General features: G+C 39.9%; 1 protein-coding gene and 1 pseudogene across 2 annotated transcripts in view; both read right to left on the bottom strand.

The window, feature by feature from the left end:
• agap3 (ArfGAP with GTPase domain, ankyrin repeat and PH domain 3) overlaps window positions 1-14,424 on the bottom strand; it is a 1,735,421-nt gene that overhangs the window by 214,811 nt on the left and 1,506,186 nt on the right. The window lies entirely within an intron of this gene.
• Window positions 1,401-6,104, bottom strand: LOC127528369 (sodium-dependent lysophosphatidylcholine symporter 1-like; annotated as a pseudogene).

Below are 14,424 nucleotides of genomic sequence, written 5' to 3'. Positions count from 1 at the left end.
TTTCCTCCTTCGCCATAAAAACTCGGGCTGCCTTTTCTTCCTTCTCTTCCTGCCTTTTCGTGCCCCTATTTAAATAGTGCGTCCGTTCCATGGGACTCCCGGAAATCACAATGACAGCCCTGTACCTCCCAAAAGGTCCTCTCTATCCAACCCGCCTATCTTATCTTCCATATTTTTAAATGACAACGGGATTTTACATAGAGAGAAAGAAAAAAGAAAATATATACATTTTTATGTGGCAATGCTACATAATTCCCCACCCCAGCCTCTCTCAGAGGGGGTCCAAAGTAGGGCTTGAGGTTGACCACATTTACTGTCTCCATTTTCTTTTCTGGTTCTCTACCCTTTTGAATGTGGTAATTATTGGGCCCGAGTTGTTTAATGATCAAAGCTGGTCCTGTCCACTTAGGCTCAAGCTTAGAAGAATACTTTTTACTGGCATCAGAGAGATGGTGAGCCCTAACCCAGACCAGATCACCTACCGAGTAGTGCACTTTTTACTAAGGTGGGCATTGTAATACTTGGCATGTCTGGCTGTTGACCTCACCAATCTCATCTGAATGTCCCTCCTAAATTGATCCAGGGTGGTATGTGTATTATATTGAGGGTAAGGAAGCTGTTGTTAATAAACGATCAAGCGGGCCTTTTATCTGTCGTCCTAAGGCTACCAAGGCAGGCGTAGCACCAGTAGCCTCATGGCTTGCCGTATTAATGGCAAATCGCAGTTCCGGGATCCATTTGTCCCAGTCTTGATGGCGGTCTCCTACATAGGACGCCAACATGGTCTTTAATGTCCGATTTACTCTCTCTGTCAAATTAGTTTGAGGATGATAGGCCGTAGTCAGTTTCTGCTTTACACCCCACGCCATACACAGTTTCTCCATTAACTCACTGGTGAACTGGGGACCTCTGTCAGACACAATATATTATGGCACCCCCCCCCCCCCTCCCCCAGCGGGTAAATATTTCATTTTTCAGGGTGGTGCAGATCTTTTGAGCTTTGGCATCTGTTAGAGCAAACAGCTCCACCCACTTTGAAAAATAATCTACGACGACCATCAAGACTGCCTTCCTGGTGGAAGTAGAAGGTAAAGGTCCCATCAGGTCAACTCCCAACATCTCACCAGGTTCGGACACCACGGTTGACTTTAACTCTCTAGGTGGCTTACCAGGTGGAGTTTTCATCATCTGACACGTCTGACATCTTTTCACATGGTCCCATACGTCTTTTAAACAACTCAGGCCCAATAATTACCACATACAAAAGGGTAGAGAACCAGAAAAGAACATGGAGACAGTAAATGTGGTCAACCTCAAGCCCTACTTTGGACCCCCTCTGAGAGGGGCTGGGGTGGGGAATTATGTAGCATTGCCACATAAAAATGTATATATTTTCTTTTTGAAACCATAAGATCCAATTAGTGTTAATTTCAAACTTGAAGCCATTCCATCCCTTTCTTCAAAGAACTCAGGTGATTACTGTATATACTGGATTCTTGTCTTCAAAGCTGCACTTGTCTCAGTTTTCTTTGGTTTAGGCAGGCAAGAAAAGTCATCACAAACTCTTCTTTTATACTATACTGGAGTCAGTATCCATTTGAGCTATGTCGTCTCTTAGTACTTCTAGCTTCATTTTGTTTATTTGACGAGCCTTCTCACTGATTGGGTAGAGCTTGAAGATGAGGAGGCCCAAGATAATCAATACAATAGGTGCTGGACATACAAGAATCTTGAGGGTTAAATTCACTGCATCAGCTTGGGTGCACACTCTGGTTTGATATCCAGCAAAATCCAAGCTGAGTGTGGAGATCCCCAGAGAAATGCCAGATGCAAATTTAGTGAAAAAGACGTAGAAGGAATAAAATATTGCCTCGTGGCCTTGGGATGTTGGATTTTTTATTTTAAATCATCAAGCACATCAGGAAGCATGGACCAAGGAAGAAAGAAGGCTGCAGCTACACTAATCCCAGCAGCAACAGAGACCAAGTAAGCAAGGATAAGATTGATTTTCAGGCACACAATGAGTATCATGAAGGGTACCACCCATGAGGTGCCAATGTACACTGCTGTTTTTTTTCCCCAAACCTTGTGAGAAACCACTGCCAAAATGGGATAGTCAATGTGGCTGAAAGCATGATAACTAACAGAATGTTCTGGAAGTCATCCCTTAAGCCCAAAGTATATGTACAAAAGAGGGCAAAATTTCCTCCAAGAAGCATGAATGCTAATGATGTGAAGAGGAAGCCAATAACCAGTTTAACATAAGGTCCATGCCCCATCACTAGGTGTAAGCTCTGACTAAAGGTAACAGGTTTGTCAAGCTTGCCAGCACTAGAGTCTTTCTTTTCCTTTACACCAAAAAAAAGAGTACAGAAGCACACAAAATGTAGATGGAACCAATTACACCAGCGATAATTAAGTAGGCTTTTCTCGTATCTTCCAAGGAAACCTGGTGATGGGCATCATTTCCATTCTGAGGAGTGGTACTGGAATTTACAGAGTTGTGATCCAAATAACTTGAAATGCAAGAAGCATTGGCAGTTCCCACTATTTGACCCTGGATTGCTGTGCCCAGAACCTCCACTGTCATTTGGTATGCAGTGGCAGAGTCTCTTTCACTCTGTTTTGTGCTTTAGCCAAGTCTGGTAAGCTCAGGGGCAAATGCGCCTCCTGACTTTGGGCCGTGGCAATACATATTATACCCGTTGACTCTGGAATCCGTGACAATGCATCAGGAACCACATTGCCACATCCTTTTCTGTAAAACACCTTGAAGGTGAAACCCTGGAGACGTAGAACCCATCTTGTCAACCGGGAGGACGTTTTGGGCTGATTGAATATCCAGGTCAGGGCATTGTGATCGGTATAGACCTCAAACTCAACTCCCTCCAAAAAATGACGCCATTTCTCCACCGCCCATACCACCGCTAAACACTCTTTCTAGTTCTATTCTCAGGTCTTCCACATATTCCTTCATTTGTTAGTGCATTTCCATTACGTGGGTTCTGATAGCATCCTCGTGGGATAGAGTGCCCTCAACCACAGATGTTAGCCGCTGATCAAGCACCTCTAGACGGCCGGCCAGTTCATTCAACAATGGCAGAGACCCATCATTATCCATTTCCTCCTGTCCTTGAGGGTCATCGAGATACATAGATCTCAACAAGCTCTGCCACTCTCGTCATGCAGAAGGTGTCCTAACTAACGTGGCAGCCGTCCCCTAGTATTTCTTCGCTCAGCGAGGAAATTGGCTCCGCGTTCACCTGCCCTGGCAACACTAAGGAAATTGCTAACGATGTAACAAGTAACAGGGGTAAAACAGAAAAGGCTACGACTGCTAATCCTCAGAGAGGGCACCACTCTAACGATCTTTTCCACTACACTTCACTAAGTTTATACTGATGATTGCAGGTCAACCTCAAACTGCCTTCAACCCCTTCCCACAGCGCCAAAAGATGATTTATAATAATAATAGCGATATGAACTAAACCACACAGAGAAAAATGTGCAACAAAACAACTATAATCAATACATTTTTGCGACTCCACCACTTCCAATATATATAATAAATACAAAGCATAGAATTATATATTCAAGAATTATCCCCTCCATCCTTTCAATTTAGTCTTTTTTCCGTTTTCCTATTCCTTCAGAGTTCAGTTCCTTTGACATGCCAATCCCAGAATAAAAGATTTACGGCTCACTTTTGCTTTCGATCCCTTTCACGGTAATCTCAGCATATCCGGAATCTTCGAGGTGGCCACCCTAGACTGCGATGGACTTGTGGAGCTCCCCGAAAACAATCTTTCTCCTGGACTCAGATGGGTCATGTCCTTTCCTCCTTCGCCATAAAAACTCGGGCTGTCTTTTCTTCCTTCTCTTCCTGCCTTTTCGCGCCCCTATGTAAATAGTGCGTCCATTTCCATGGCACTCCCGGAAATCAAAATGACAGCCCTGTACCTCCGACATTTACTACATATTAGCCATTAAGTGGTAAAGGGGTAAAAGTGATAGCCAGTTAAAGATAGGGGATGATTAGGGGGCTATAATGGACAGGACTGGCAATTTAGCCAGGAGATTGAGACAAACCCTGCTTTTTTTGAAAGATGCCCAGGGAATCTTTCGTGACCACAGAGAGTCAGGACCTCAGTTTGACAACTCATCTGATAGACAGTTCCATATTTACAGCACAGTGTTCCTGTCACTGCACTGGGCCATTGAGATCCAAACAGACCACAAGGTAAGTGCCTCCAGCTGGCCACAACAACACCTCTTCCAGCTGCAACGCTAGGTTTTCCTAGACGGTCTCCATTCCAAGCACTTGGCAGGCCCAAACATGCTTAGCTTCTTGTTCTGAAGCGCAACTGTGGTACGGCTGCTAGATATGTCATAAAATATAATGATTTCTATAAATTGAAAATTGTAAAGGTAATGGAGGGCTAAAATAAGGCAATATACTTGGTATTAAATTAATGGCAATTATATGTTGCCACAAAGAAGATGTGATAAAAATGTATTTCACACAAAATGCTAACTGGCGACCAAGCAGTGAGGTAAGAGATAAAACGTAAGGTTTTAACACAAGAAGTGCCATGGCTAGCAATAATTGGTGTTGGATTTAATTATTTCATCAGGGTGCAGGCCACGTTACTGTCCTTCACTGACTTTTCACAAATTGTGGTGCTTCATATGCTCACTTTGTTGTAATGCAGAAATTTTATTCAGAAGACATTATTGATGATAGAAGAAATGCCACTGAACATTGGTACCCAGGTGTGAATCTCTCCTCTGGCTTACAGTTGACTGCATTTGCAATATCATTTTACCCTGACAAATCAACTCCTGTTGCTGTTACAGACTTTAATGAACATTGTATCACAAATGTGAATTGCTGTCTGACTTCAACAGACAGCTATAAATTAATCAACAAAAAATGTCAAATGTACAACACATTGTTTCACCACATATGATGAAGGAAAAACACAAATCTGAAAACTGTCATTTCAGTTAGGTAAAAAAAACAACTATAAACACATGTGAAATAGTTTTGCGGTGTTTTTAACACATAGAAGTACATAGCATGAATTTGATGTGGGGAAGGGGGAACATGTGAAGTGGCACCAAGTTGACAGAGAGATCAAGCTTGTGAGTGAAGAGCAAAAATACATGCAAACGATATATGCTGCGCCCTAGGATATCATTTATTGTGCTCATAAAAATTACATGAGAACATCCCCAAATCACTTTTTGTCCGACACCTCCTGACTCACAGGAACAAGAAAACTCCTACATGTGATATACTGTTCAACTCATTTTGATGTGTAGTAATGGAAGATTTTGAGGTTTTTAAGAATCCTCCCTATTTTGGCACTCTAGACATTTTGTGCATGAAAATTACAACCTTATGATAAAGACTAAACTAATAGGTGTCTTCAGCAAAAATGATCAGAAGTACTTGAAGTTGGCATTGACAGCAGCTGACCAAATGGGATCACCCCCTAATGGGATATGACGGGGTTAAAATGACTCCATTTCATAAAACTTAAAAAAAGGGGTTCGGTAACATAGGCATATGGAATGTCATTTTATGTTATTTCGAGTTTGCTGACCATGAATATCAGAATATTTTTGATACTTGATTCTTTACCGATGGTCCTAGCCCTCTAAGAGCCACTACAAGAAGGTTAAAAATGACAAATGTCAAACATAAGCATGTGGGGTATCATTTTAGGCTATTTTGATTTCAATGATTACGGATATGATGTAATCTTTGATCCTTTACTAAGGATCTAGCCCTCTGTGGACCTCTATCAGGAGGTGAAAAATTACAAATTTCTATTACAACTGAGAATATTTATACTTTAATAATTTAAACTGAAGAACACATTTTGATATTTCATATATTTAATTCAACTATTCTTGGTCATTATGTACTTTGGCCTTATAAAGCTTAATGTGGTCAACAACTAAATTAAATCTATTTTATTTGCATTCAGATACCCGATTCCTATAAATGTTTAAAAAGTTCAAACCATCTTGACTATTTCTTCCTCATCTTTTCCCAATTCTATGAGGGATCGATGTGCTTGTTCATCCTTCTCCATATGGCTCGATCATGCACCGTCTCTCCAGTCAAACCCTTTTCCTTTAAATCTTCTTTTACTCTATCCATCCACCTCCCTGGCTTTCTTTTCCCCTGTACTTCCAATTTCCATCACTCTTCTGCCAACATATTTACAGTCATATGAAAATTTGGGAACCCCTCTTAATTCTTTGGATTTTTGTTTATCATTGGCTGAGCTTTCAAAGTAGCAACTTCCTTTTCATATATGTGTAACGATGCGGGTTCAACTCCATGCTCCCATCTGCTGTTAGGGAGCCCTTGAACCCTACACCGTCAATAGTTATAACCAAGATGAGCTAAGCAGTGAGGCAACATAGCAAAGGTGATGGTACAAGGTGCAAAAGTGCTTTTATTTAAAATCCAACAATTAAAACAAAAGTGTTCAAATAAAGTGCAGTGTCCAAAGTTCAATAAATAAATCCATAAAACAAAATGTGGAGGTAAAACAATAGAAAGACAATCCTTTAAAATCGAGGTTAAAACAATGCTGGAAGCAGTCCTTTAAAACAATTATAAGCCCGGTGCTTCTTTTACATTAGCGTCTCACCTGCTTATCCCGTTTGGGCTGTGCAGTAGGCGAGACGCTCTCTCTGCAGCTGACCTTTCTCTCACTCACACAGGTCTGGAGGCCTCCCGATCCTAGTTTTGTTTGTGCTCTCATCCCAGACCGTGACTTCACTTCTCTCCAATGGCCAGGACTCCAACGCTGGAGATTACACACCTAAGTCTCCCGACTCCCGCTGTCTTCCACGGTGAGTCACCTTCCTCACTAGTCACTCCCGCTCTTCTCCAAATGCTCAGCGGGAGCGACTTCAATCAACTACCCTAGGTGTTAGCTACACACTTCGCTAGGGCCCACAGTCCAGCTGCACTCGCTCATTCGCCTTCACGCGCTCTCTCTCTCTGTCTCTCTCATCGGCTTTCTCCTGCTCCGTGCACTCCAGCAACTTCCGTCTTTCCTTTCCTCATTTTCTTTTCTCCATCCCTTCTAGCCAGCTTGCACTTCTATTTTTGTCGAGAGGGCATAGCAGCTGCAGCACATTAGCAGTCTCAGGAACAATCACGGATGTGGGCAGTCTCTCACCTGGGCACTTAGGTGAGAAACGCCCACACCGCAGATCGCCCTGAGACCCGCTTTAGCCACAACTACCACACTTCCTCGCTAAGCCGCGAGCGCGGGGATTATTTATTTTAAAAACTGGCCTTTGCTGAGAGCTGTGGACCCGCTATACTACAAAATAACATACATTATGGAAAAGGTAGTATTTCAGCAGTGACATTAAGTTTATTGGATTAACAGAAAATATGCAATAAGCATCATAACAAAATTAGACAGGTGCGTAAATTTGGGTACCCCGACAGAGATATTACACCAATACTTAGTTGAGCCTCCTTTTGCAAATATAACAACCTCTAGACGCCTCCTATAGCCTTTGATGAGTGTCTGGATTCTGGAAGGAGGTATTTTTGACCATTCTTCCATACAAAATCTCTCCAGTTAAATTTGATGGCTGCTGAGCATGGACAGCCTGCTTCAAATCATCCCATAGATTTTCGATGATATTCAAGTCAGGGGACTGTGATGGCCATTCCAGAACATTGTACTTCTCCCTCTGCATGAACGCCTTTATAGATTTCGAACTGTGTTTTGGGTCATTGTCTTGTTGGAATATCCAACCCCTGCGTAACTTCAATTTTGTGACTGATGCTTGAACATTATCCTGAAGAATTTGTTGATATTGGGTTGAATTCATCTGACCCTCGACTTTAACAAGGGCCCCAGTCCCTGAACTAGCCACACAACAGAACAGCATGATGGAACCTCCACCACATTTTGACAGTAGGTAGCAGGTGTTTTTCTTGGAATGCTGTGTTCTTCTTCCGCCATGCAAAATGCTTTTTGTTATGACCAAATAACTCAATTTTTGTCTCATCAATCAAAAGCACTTTGTTCCAAAATGAATCTGGCTTGTCTAAATAAGCATTTGCATACAACAGGTGACTCTGTTTGTGGCATGAGTGCAGAAAGGGCTTCTTTCTCATCACCCTGCCATAGAGATGTTCTTTGTGCAAATTGTGCTGAATTGTAGAACGATGTACAGATACACCATCTGCAGCAAGATGTTCTTGCAGGTCTTTCGAGGTGATCTGTGGGTTGTCTGTAACCATTCTCACAATCCTACGCATATGTCGCTCCTGTATTTTTCTTGGCCTGCCAGACCTGGGTTTAACAGCAACTGTGCCTGTGGCCTTCCATTTCCTGATTACATTCCTTACAGTTGAAACTGACAGTTTAAACCTCTGAGATAGCTTTTTATAGCCTTCCCCTAAACCATGATATTGAATAATCTTTGTTTTCAGATCTTTTGAGAGTTGCTTTGAGGATCCCATGCTGTCACTCTTCAGAGGAGAGTCAAAGGGAAGCACAACTTGCAATAGACCACCTTAAATACATTTTCTTACGATTGGACACACCTGTCTATGAAGTTCAAGGCTTAACAAGCTAATCCAACCAATTTGGTGTTGCAAGTAATCAGTATTGAGTGGTTACATGCATTCAAATCAGCAAAATTACAAGGGTACCCAAATTTTTGCACAGCCAGTTTTTCACATTTGATTTAACTTCATACAACTAAATACTGCTTCACTAAAAATCTTTGTTCGGAAAACACCCCAGTACTCCGATGTTCCTAGGAAATGAGACATACCACTGTTATCTTTTTTTGTTGAAAGTAAATTATTATGCAGGCTGAGAGGGGTTCCCAAACTTTTTCATATGACTGTATTGTCTCTCCTCAGTAAAATTTAATTATAACTTACTTTTTTTTGTCACCAGTGTATAATATAATTAGTTTTCACATTAACAACTGAACTAAAATGGAAGTGTCTTTTTTAAGTCAAAAAAGTATCATCATGCTCATGAATATAAGAGAAAAACTCAGCTCATTAAATATTTAAATTAGAGTAAGTTGCATGAATACTCTTTTCTCTTTATGTTTATTTTTAGTCTGGTGTACAATATTAGTCTGAATCCAAATGGGGCAGCACCAGAATCCAGCTCTAGGATTTGAGGACTTATTTTTGACATGTTGGTCCTTACGATCAAGTAGTAGGGTGAACAATATGTAAGGAATGGCTAAACATGTGGAAACATTTCAGACAACGAAGGATATAGACTGCTTTGTTGCTAGTAGGAATTATGACACAGATGTACTTCCTGAATTAAAAAAGTAGTTCATATTCCAGTGTGATAAAGCCCAGTAAAAATCAAAGAAACAAATAAGTACACAAATACTGTAGCTATAAAAAAGATTCACCTATAGTTACAGTAAGAGATTCCTGAAAATTGAGAGGTCTGAAATCAATGGAAGATGTATTCTACTAGATGAGAAATGTCAAAAAATATAATAATAAAAAGAAGTAAAATAAATAAGGTTGCCCCTCTACTATCATTACATTATTATCATACCCTGAAGGTAGTTCCACAAAAATGTAAAATGTATATTTAAATTGTTATTGGTTCTTAATTACAATGTTTTTAGAATAAACATGCAAAATAACCAAGGGTTTAACAGCAAGTCCAAAAGGCTTAGATAATGAATTGTTATATACAGTGCATCCGGAAAGTGTTTACAGCGCATCACTTTTTCCACATTTTGTTATGTTACAGCCTTATTCCAAAATGAATTAAATTCATTTTTTTCCTCAGAATTCTACACACAACACCCCATAATGACAATGTGAAAAAAGTTTACTTGAGGTTTTTGCAAATTTATTAAAAATAAAAAAACTGAGAAATCACGTGTACATAAGTATTCACAGCCTTTGCTCAATACTTTGTTGATGCACCTTTGGCAGCAATTAAAGCCTCAAGTCTTTTTGAATATGATGCCACAAGCTTGGCACACCTATCCTTGGCCAGTTTCGCCCATTCCTCTTTACAGCACCTCTCAAGCTCCATCAGGTTGGATGGGAAGCGTCGGTGCACAGCCATTTTAAGATCTCTCCGGAGATGTTCAATCGGATTCAAGTCTGGGCTCTGGCTGGGCTACTCAAGGACATTCACAGAGTTGTCCTGAAGCCACTCCTTTGATATCTTGGCTGTGTGCTTAGGGTCGTTGTCCTGCTGAAAGATGAACCGTCGCCCCAGTCTGAGGTCAAGAGCGCTCTGGAGCAGGTTTTCATCCAGGATGTCTCTGTACATTGCTGCAGTCATCTTTCCCTTTATCCTGACTAGTCTCCCATTTCCTGCCGCTGAAAAACATCTCCACAGCATGATGCTGCTGCCACCACCATGCTTCACTGTAGGGATGGTATTGGCCTGGTGATGAGCGGTGCCTGGTTTCCTCCAAATGTGACGCCTGGCATTCACACCAAAGAGTTCAATCTTTGTCTCATCAGACCAGAGAATTTTCTTTCTCATGGTCTGAGAGTCCTTCAGGTGCCTTTTGGCAAACTCCAGGCGGGCTGCCATGTGCCTTTTACTAAGGAGTGGCTTCCGTCTGGCCACTCTATCATACAGGCCTGATTGGTGGATTGCTGCAGAGATGGTTGTCCTTCTGGAAGGTTCTCCTCTGTCCACAGAGGACCTCTGGGGCTCTGACAGAGTGACCATCGGGTTCTTGGTCACCTCCCTGACTAAGGCCCTTCTCCCCCGATCGCTCAGTTTAGATGGCCGGCCAGCTCTAGGAAGAGTCCTTCTTCCACTTTCGGAAGATGGAGCCCACTGTGCTCATTGGGACCTTCAAAGCAGCAGAAATTTTTCTGTAACCTTCCCCAGATTTGTGCCTCGAGACAATCCTATCTCAGAGGTCTACAGACAATTCCTTTGACTTCATGCTTGGTTTGTGCCCTGACATGAACTGTCAACTGTGGGACCTTATAGAGACAGGTGTGTGCCTTTCCAAATCATGTCCAATCAACTGAATTTACCACAGGTGGACTCTAATTAAGCTGCAGAAACATCTCAAGGATGATCAGGGGAAACATGATGCACCTGAGCTCAATTTTGAGCTTCATGGCAAAGGCTGTGAATACTTATGTACATGTGCTTTCTCAATTTTTTTATTTTTAATAAATTTGCAAAAATCTCAAGTAAACTTTTTTCATGTTGTCATTATGGGGTGTTGTGTGTAGAATTCTGAGGAAAAAAAATGAATGTAATCCATTCTGGAATAAGGCTGTAACATAACAAAATGTGGAAAAAGGTGATGCGCTGTGAATACTTTCCGGATGCACTGTATGACTTTGCTTTACATACTATATCAGTACTATATATTTAGTCTTGCATTTGCTATACATTACATAAAAATGGAGCAAAAATCATAATCTGTATGACAAGGACAATATTAAAAAATAAAGATGTATTTTTATTAAAGGACCTTACTGAACCTTCTACCTCCTGTGTGAAATGCTTTACTTAATTATGAACAATTGTTTAAAGATATTAATATAAGTTTAATAGTAGAAAATGAATAGTCTTTGAAAATGCTGTTTATTCAATATTTTCTCACTTTCAAAAGCAAGGACTTTCTGAGGGTGTTTATCCTTAGGTTACAGCACCACTGATCCCTACAGCTAAAACAACACTAGCATCCTTCCTAGACTGAAGTTAATCATTTCCTAATTAGATCCCGAAACAGCTAGAAAACAAAAGTGTGGCTACATTTCTTCCCACCATAAATGTTTTTCTTGACATACTAAAGTAAAGAAATGCCCTCCAGTGCAGTTAATTAGCATAAATGATATGAATTTCCCTTCACTAAATGTTTATGTGAATAGAAGTGACAAAGAATAAACAGTATAAGGAAACCTTTGAGAAAAGGCGGTTCAGCAAGGTGAAGCTCATCAAGGTTGACTCATTTTTAGTGCTTTACAAGCAATAACAAATCAAAATATAAAGGTCACACTGTACCGCATCATTCTGCAGCACATTTCCACACAATTGTTTCCATACAACATTTAATTAATGAAAAAGCACAATATAATATATGTAATAAAATGGTATCTTACTTAGATGGTGTGTATTGTATTTTTTTGTATATCCCATTTTAGGTTTAAATGTGCACATAACAATGTGTTCTACTCCTTCAATCTCCATATATTCTTCAGCTCGAGAATACGTCTGGTAGTATTTGTCACAACTCCTCTTAAGGGATTGTGCTGGAGAGTTGATAATGGACATAATTATTAAAGAAGTGTGAAAATGTTGCCCTAAACTCACAAAGTTGAAGGATCAAATTCTATAGACTGAGTGCATAATCTATGTATATTATAAATCACTTAATCACTTAGGGAATAATGAGGCAGTTTTTTACCCTGTTACGTAACAATGCACAACCGGATTCTGTTAAACATGATTAACCACATTGGTTGCAAGTCTTAGAATCTAAGAGTCACTTGCATTACAGATTCCACAATGTAAAGTTTGAAAACAGTTGTTACTCAGCTTAATTTTGTCCAGAGCAAATTGGCTGTAAAACAGATGGTCTGTGGAGCTATACTATCCAGAAGGCCTTTCGTGACTTATTTATATTACAAATAACTCCGTGTTTGAATTCCTTTATGTTTAATATACTTAATGTTTATTTAATGTGCAAACAGAGGGTGAATTAACCTTTAACTTCCATAGATAGAGATAAGATGTCTGTTGGATTCATTATTTAAACAATGTTCATCAGTTAATGTTTTCCCAGTCACAAAAGTGGACAGATATAATATAGATTAGCTTCAGAATGTAAAATTTTTAAGTACTTATTTCAACAGACTGAAGTTTTTTGCATACTGGAAATGTATCTGAAAGGACTGATCTATGAAGTAAATATGGATGAATGTCATTTTTTTTTTTTTTTTACCAATCCATCAAACCCATGGCCTTGTTACTCACTGCACAACTTTCTAGTTATACAGTATGCAGTTTGCCAAGCTTTCACTGTTCTCCAGTTAACTGGGCTTAAAATATTTCAACAACTTTGCAAACAGTAGTTTAATTATTCAAATAAATACTCTCTCTCTAAACTCAATGACAGCAAACAAGTATTTTCAGCATTCTCATGGGTGAGCAAAAAAATCTATAACTGCTTATAGACTAGTTTTTATTTCATGAAATGGTTTCCTGTGATCTTTGCATGCAAGTTCTTCAAGCAGTATGTCATTTATAATTAAGTGAGATGGTAGTTTTTGGCAGATATATATCTTTAGGGATATTGGACTTATGATTTGCAGATCCGCATATTTGCAGGTTTGTCATCGATAATTAAATGGAAGTTACTTTGCGAGTTTTACAAACTATTGCAGAAAACCACAGACAACGCTGTAGCACCGCTACTTAAATGGACTGCAAATCCCAGCAACCCTGGGAGTGCTGCGTTATTAGGCAGCTTCAGCAGTTGCTGAAAGGGCTGCTGGGTGGATGATGAGGGCTTTACTTTTAAAAGTGATTCATAACAAATCGACAAGATTGCAATGGGTGGTGTGTTTTTATTTCAACGGTTCACTGTACAACTGGATTACAATTACACTTGTCAGATAATAGTTTTCTCTGGATATATGTTCTTGTTCTGTGCCAGGTTGTTCATGTGACCTCATCTGGGTTGGAAAATGTCTTCTTCTGAAAGTGCTCCCAACTTCTACAAATCTTCACATACGTCAGCATCATGGTAGGACAATATGTTGCACAACTTTCAGGAGGCTGTTCACTGGTGATTTCATAACTACACCACCATCGTCTGCATCTGTGAAATTGGGCTATGTTGCAAGTGTTTATCGTTTTGTTGGATGTTGTTGGATTTTTTTGCATATGTAATATTAATTATTTTTGTTTTCTACCATAAAAATACACACAAATTTATTATAAGTTAAACTTTGTAAAAAGTTACAGCCAAGATTTGATTGTGCAGCAATCATTCTATCTCACGTTGCTCACAACTTTTACATCTTATTTAATGTAATAAACTTTAAATATGCAGCAATCATGGACACAAAATGCATTTGCGGATTTACACGTTCATGGGAATCCTGCTCTCCTAACCCCACTGTCAATCACAAGCATTACTGTATATACGTTTTTGCTGCAAATGGAAAAACAAGTCAGATTTACCTTTTAGACTGATATCACCTGCAGCCTGAATATTTTGAATCTTGATTATCCAGGAAGATGGGAACATCCAGATACTGTGTTGTGTGTAACACAAACAGTCCTAAAGTAAATTATAGCAGTATACACAACTAGTGTATTTAAAACTCGCTCACTTTACAAAACTAAGAGCAGTGGCCACAGTTAATCCAGAACTGGTGAAGCA

This window comes from Erpetoichthys calabaricus, chromosome 6 (assembly GCF_900747795.2).
Source record: "Erpetoichthys calabaricus chromosome 6, fErpCal1.3, whole genome shotgun sequence".
Taxonomy (NCBI): Eukaryota; Metazoa; Chordata; class Cladistia; order Polypteriformes; family Polypteridae; genus Erpetoichthys; species Erpetoichthys calabaricus.
This window is presented reverse-complemented; position numbering and strand designations above follow the sequence as displayed.